Raw genomic sequence first — 6,746 nt, 5'->3', positions numbered from 1 at the left:
TCCCCAATTACATGTTAAAACTTTTTTTTACATTTTAAAAAAGTTTTGAGTTTCAAATTTTACCCCTCCTTCTCCTTCCCCCTCCCTGGGATGACAAACAGTCTGATACAGGTTATACACACGCAATCATGTAAAAGATTTCCATATTAGTCATTTAGTACAAGATGACCCAAACAAAAAGAGAGAGAGGAAGGAAGGAAGAAGAATATGCTTCAGTCTGTTTTTAGACAATATCAGTTCTTTCTCTGGAGGCAGATGACATATTTCATCATGAGTCCTTTGGGATTGTCTTGGATTATTGTATTGCTGAGAATAAGCTAAACCATTCACAATTCTTCATTAAACAATATTGCTGTTACTGTGTACAACATTCTCCTGGTTCTGCTCATTTCACTTTGTATTAGTTCATTTAAGTCTTTCCAGGTTTTTCTGAAATCATCCTGCTTTTCATTTCTTATAGCACAATAATATTCCATCACTATCATATACCACTACTACTTATTCTCTTTTCAGTTCTAGCAGTAATCCAGAGGGACTGTGGTTCTAATACTTTTGCTCATGAGTTCCCACCAATGTACTTACTTCATATTTACGGTTAGCCAGTAAACTTCAATTAGCTTTTAGAAAAGAGATTTACTGAGAAGCTTTCACAACAACAATTGGTACAAAACATTTTCCCCAAAGCCAAGAGAGCACTGTCTCACAAATCTACTGGCTTCTCTGACTTCCTTTAAGTCAAAGCTAAACTTCCATTTTCCACAGGAAGTCTTTCCCAACTCCTCTTAATTCTAATGTTTCCCCTCTTTTAATTATTTCCTATTTATCCTGTATGTAGCTTGTTTGTACGTATTTGTTAGCTGGTTATTTCCTTCATTACATTGTGGGCTCTTTGAGGGCTGGAACTGTCTTTTGCTTTTTTTGTTTGTTTGTTTGTTTTTGGTATTCCCAGCTCTTGGCACAGTGATACATGTTGTTGTTCAGTTGTATCCCAGTCAGTGACTCCATTTGGAGTTTTCTTGACAAAGATACTGGCGTGGTTTACCACTTCTTCTCCAGTGGATGAAGACAAACAGAGGTTAAGAGACTTGCCCAAGGTCACACAGCTAGTAAGTGTCTGAGGTTGGATTGGAACTCAGGTCTTCCTGACTCCAGGCCCAGTGCTCTATCCACTGATCCACCTAGCTGCCTCAACAGTAGTACATAGTAGGTACTTTTTTTTTTTTTTTGCAGGGCTATGGGGGTTAAGTGACTTGCCCAGGGTCACACAGCTAGTAAGTGTCAAGTGTCTGAGGCCGGATTTGAACTCAGGTACTCCTGAATCCAGGGCCGGTGCTTTATCCACTGCGCCACCTAGCTGCCCCTCATAGTAGGTACTTAATAAATGTTAATCCATTAACTGACTTAAATGTACACAAAGTCCATGGGTAGCGTGGGCACTAACTTAGAGAATAATGAAACTTGGGGCAGCTAGGTGGCACAGTGGATAAAGCACCGGCCCTGGATTCAGGAGTACCTGAGTTCAAATCTGACCTCAGACACTTGACACTTACTAGCTGTGTGACCCTGGGCAAGTTACTTAACCCCCATTGCTCTGGGGAGGGAGAGAGAGAATAATGAAACTGGCACATGTGAGGAGAACATATATGGCAAATTCCAAGCCCTGGAAATCCTTTTTTTTTTTCTTTTGTGGCGTCCTCAAGAAGCTCCCGTTATGATATGGCAGCTTCCTTTCGCGTGTTGTCTTCCCCCATTAGATTGTAAGCCCCTTGAGGGCAAGGATATCTTTCTTTTTCTTATTTGTATAAGCTTAGCACCAATGCCTGGCATGTAGTAGGAGCTTAATAACTATTTATTGTATTGCACTTTGTTGTTCTATTGGGCTCTCCTCCTCTTGCTGATTATTCTGGTATTGTCTTGCCCCCTTATGATTGGGTGTCAGAAGAGGGGAAGACACCAGCTGTCATCCTGCAATCTCTTCAGACTTGAAAATGCTCATAAAGTCAGTGCTGGGGCACTTTTTATCTCCAAGCTGCTTATCTCAAGGCCTGGACCCTTAATTAGGGAAGAAAACACAAAAAAGACAAAGTTGGCTATATGCTCAGAACCAGTGTTATCCAGATGGGAGACAGGGCAGCCCTTTCCTGACTTGGCTCTGGGGAGGTAACTCCAAGTAATCTTGCTACAAAAGAAAAAGGAGCAACATAGGGGCATGCTGACCCTTTTGTATAAATACTGGGTTCCAGCCCAGCAGCCCAGGAGTCATCAGTTCTGGTTCTGAACCCAATTAGAGAGAATTCTATCATCATACAGCACCGGTTCCCATTTATAAATGGCTCTCCTCCAAGTTTCCACATGGTTGCATGGACTACAACCAGGCAGGGAACATTTATGCCTGATTCACTCTCATATGCCAGTCCACCTCCTCCCACCCCCTCCACCCCCTAGTTACAATAATAATTGACCTTCATGTAGGTCTTTACAATTTCCAAAGTGCTTTCCTTATAGTCATCCTTCGAGGAAGGTAGCACAAGTATTGTTATACCCATAGTATAGATGAGGAAATTGAGTCACAAAGACATGAAGTAGCTTGCTTAGGGTTACAGTCAGATTGGAAATAAGGGTCTTCTGCTTCTAAGACCAGTGCTCATTCTGCTATGCCAACCTACTACAAGTCAAACTCAGGCCATACACTTAGTCAACATTGTGAAATATTCGTTCATCTGACCCATGCTAGTGCTCTTTCCACTAGACCCCAGAAACATGGATCACTCCCTGGCAGCTGAGCTCAAGTTGAACGACTTCTATTGTTGCTTCTGACATTTACCAGTTGTGTTACTTTGAGTAAGTCTCTTGATCTCTCTGAGAAGCAGTTTCTTCGTCTGTAATGGAGATATTACTTCTTTTCTACCTTCACTATTGTTGTGAGGAACAAGGGAGATAGTGTAAAAGTACTTTGTAAAGCATTCCTTTTTTTATCCTCTTCCTCTTCCTCTTCCTCCTCCTCCTCTTCCTTCTTCTTCCTCTTCTTCTTCTTCTTCTTCTTCTTCTTCTTCTTCTTCTCCTTCTTCTTCTTCGTCTTCATCTTCTTCTTCGTCTTCTCTCTCTGTTGATCACTCTCTCTCCCTTTCTTTGATTTTGGGGTGGAGGTGGATAGGCATCCACACTCTTGTTCTCCCTTATCTGGAAAAAGGCTTTCTGGAGAAAAAGAGGTACAGAGGGCATGTTCCAAATACTGTACCTGAATTTCATCTTCCACAGCTTCACAGTTTTATTTTTCCTATAGATTTCATAAACTCCAGGGACTCCTTATTGCCTATAGAACAAAATATAAACTCTTCTGTTTGGCTTTTAAAGCCCTTCACAACCCATTCCCAATTTATTGTTCTAGCTTCAGTCCCTACCCCCCAGTCTAAGATCCAGCTAAACATAAAATACCTACTATGTGTTGAGCCCTGTGCTAAGTAGTAGGGATACAAAGAAAGGCCAACAACAACAAAACAGTGTTTTCTCAAGGAGATCACAGTCTAATGGAGAGGACAACCTACAAATAACTATATAAACTATCATCTATCTATCTATCTATGATAAATTTGAGATAATCTCAGAGAGAAGGCACTAAGATTATGGACCAGGGATGGATTCTTGTAGAAGGTGGGACTTTGGCTGAGATTTGAAGGAATTCAGGAGATGGAGAGGAGGAGGGAAATAGTTTGAGGTATGGGGGAGAGACAGGCAGTGAAAATTCCTGGAGCTGGGAAATTGTGGCGTTGTGTACCGAGGAGCTGCAGGGAGGCCAGTGTCACTGAATCACAGAGTAAGAGTAGGAGAGTAAGGTGCAATTACATGGGAAAGGTAAGAAGGACTCTGCCTTCCATCTCTGCCTTTGCACTGGCCATCCCTCTACCCCCTGTGCCTGCAATATGCTCTCTCACTTTTCTTCTTATACAGAATTTCTCTCTTCCTTCAAGGTGCAACAATAACAAGAACCACTTTCTTCAAGTAGCCTTTCCCGATCCCCCCAACTGCTAGTGCTCTTCCTTCTTAATTACCTTGTAATTTTTCCATATTATTCTATTCCAGTTATTCCACACACATACTTATTTTGCTTTCCTTAATAGAATGTGAGATCTTTGAGGTCAGGGAATCAATCATAGGACCATAGATTGGGAGTTAGAAGGTAACTTGGGGGGACAGCTAGTTGGGCAGTGGATGAAGCACCTGCCCTGGATTCAGGAGGACCTGAGTTCAATTTCGACCTCAGACACTTGACACGTACTAGCTGTGTGAGTGACCCTGGGCAAGTCACTTAACCCTCATTGCCCTGCCCCCACCCCAAAAGAAGGTAATTTAATCTGCTCTAACCCCCTTAATTGTACAGGTAAGGAAACAGAGGCCCAGAGAGGTTAAATGACATCAAAATTAGAACCTAGATCCTGACTTCAAATCTACAGTTCTACTGAACCACATTCCCTCTCTCCTTGAATTGCTTCTTTCTTTTTTTTCTTTGTAATTTTCATTGTTTAAGCGGTGCCTGGCACAAAGTAGTTCTTAATAGAGGCTTATTTGTTTGATTGATTGATTCCGATCCTAGAAGTCCCCAATATACTTCGCCAAGATTAGGGATTGCTAGAAACTCCGAGGTTCTAGTCCCGCCCTCTCGCCCCTGCCCCCGGCAAGGCTGCAGGCTGCCAGCAGGGGACGCCCCAATCCCCACCCCCTGTCCCGGGGCCGAAGGGGACCTCTAACGGGTGGCTGAGTCCGAGCCACCCCGCTCCTCCCCTTCTGCTCCTGTGCTGCGTCTCTCCTCTCCGGGCGCACTCGGAGAGCTGGAGCTGAGCGCTGCGCATTCCCCGCGGTGTCCGTGCCCGGCGCAGCAGCGGCAGCAACGCTAGCAGTGGCAGCAGCAGCAGCAGCGTCCCGCGGTGAGTAACGAGCGCCCCTGAGACCCGACGGAAACAGCCCAGCCAGGGGGGTTCTTTCAGGACCCGACGGCTGCAGCCCAGCTTCCCAGGGGGTCCAGCACCCAGCGGAGAGGGCGCAGGGATTGACAGCCAGAGACTCCCCCTGTTCCTTCCAGAGGAGCTGAGTTCGGAACTCCCAAGCACTTTGCTGTCCTCCCTCTTACCGTCGGGGTCCCAGCCTAGCCAGAGTTGGTGACTTTTACTTTCCTTCGCTCCTCGCGAGTTTGATTTAGCGCATTGTGCCGGCTCCACTCCTAGCCCAGGCTTCCCCGAGCGTCCAAGTGGGTCTTCTCTTCCACCTCCTCTACTATATCCAGACTTCTCTTGGACAGCGGGCTCCCTCAAGGTTGAGGGTAGGTGGGTAGGAGCCGAGGCGGCAAATCCTTCCTCCGATTGGCCCCTCTCCTAGTCTTCGGAGAGAGATCGCGGCATCCAAACGGAGTTTTATTTAGCGTGTGATTTTCCAAGTTACTCTCTCTCATCGTCTTGCTTCCCAGAATCCTCACTATCCCAGTTCCCACCTGTCTCCGGGTGTAGAGGCTGTTCCCTGGACAAACCTGTTGTCTGCAATGGGACTTGGGGAGCTTGGTGATAGCTATAGACCTTCAAATCCCACTCCCCCCTGACCCTCAAGGTGGTTGTTTCTTTGAGCCTTTGTTTTGTCCTGGGGGAATCCTCTGGTTTGACATGAAGATGAGTTTGAGACTGACAGCACAAGGCTCTGTGAGACCTCGTTTGACCGTTGCTACTTCCCCAGCCCTGTCTGTCATTCGGGGCTAATTCTCTGCATGGGCCCTGTCTTTCTCCATTTAAAACTCAGGGTCATCCTTGCTACCTAGGGGCAAGTAGCAAAGGAAGCACAATAATAATAACAGCAATAACTTCATGCAGCATTTTAAAGTCTACACAGCACTTTTCCACAGGAGTAGTAGGTAATAACAAATGTTAATCTCCATTCTACAGATTAAGAGACTGAAGCTCCGGGAAGTTTAGTAACTTGCTAACACGAAGTGCTGGAGCAGGATTCGTACCCAAATCTCCTACACTTTTTCTGCTATATTACGCTGCTCTCCCCAAAATCTTTTGAGCTTAAGAGGGTTGAAGTTCTTTTTTTTTTTTTATTTTTTTATTTTTTGGGGGGGGCAATGGGGGTTAAGTGACTTGCCCAGGGTCAGACAGCTAGTAAGTGTCAAGTGTCTGAGGTTGGATTTGAACTCAGGTACTCCTGAATCCAGGGCCGGTGCTTTATCCACTGCGCCACCTAGCTGCCCCTGAAGTTCTTTTTTTAAAAACTAGCCGGGGGGGGGGGGGGGAAGGGGGGAAAAAACTAGTCCTAGAACCCCTATCATGATGCAGAGACTGTATTTCTTAGGAGAGCATATTTGTTACCCACTCAGACTGTCATCTCCCTATGACCCCATTATATAAAATACCATACAAGGGAGAGGAAGTTAGAAAATCTTCAATACCCATGGCTGCACCAGCCTCATCTTTAAAATGCTGAATTCTAGGATTTAGATCTGGAAGGGAACTTAGAGATCATGTCTTTCATTTTACAAATGATTAGGAGATGTAGGGATGGAAAGTTACTTTGCCAAAGATGACACAGTAAAACAGGACATTGGAACCCAGGTCCTCTCACCCCAGAGCCAATTATTTTTTTCATTATACGATGCAGCTTCTTGGGGCTCAATATACTCTTAGGCTTAGTAAATGTTGAATCTTAACTCCTGGGCTGTATCCTGGACATATGAGAGTTCTACTGCCCCGTGGGCAAGATGGCTA

At 45.0% G+C, this 6,746-nt stretch overlaps 1 protein-coding gene across 2 annotated transcripts in view; it reads left to right on the top strand.

The window, feature by feature from the left end:
* Positions 1 to 4,787: 4,787 nt before the first annotated feature.
* DAPK2 (death associated protein kinase 2) overlaps positions 4,788 to 6,746 on the top strand; it is a 187,749-nt gene continuing 185,790 nt past the window's right edge. For both annotated transcript variants that reach the window (XM_043985910.1, XM_043985909.1), the window contains exon 1: positions 4,788 to 4,922. The gene's annotated coding sequence lies outside the window, so the exon portion shown is untranslated. The remainder of the gene's footprint in view (positions 4,923 to 6,746) is intronic.

This window comes from Dromiciops gliroides, chromosome 2 (assembly GCF_019393635.1).
Source record: "Dromiciops gliroides isolate mDroGli1 chromosome 2, mDroGli1.pri, whole genome shotgun sequence".
Taxonomy (NCBI): domain Eukaryota; kingdom Metazoa; phylum Chordata; class Mammalia; order Microbiotheria; family Microbiotheriidae; genus Dromiciops; species Dromiciops gliroides.
This window is presented reverse-complemented; position numbering and strand designations above follow the sequence as displayed.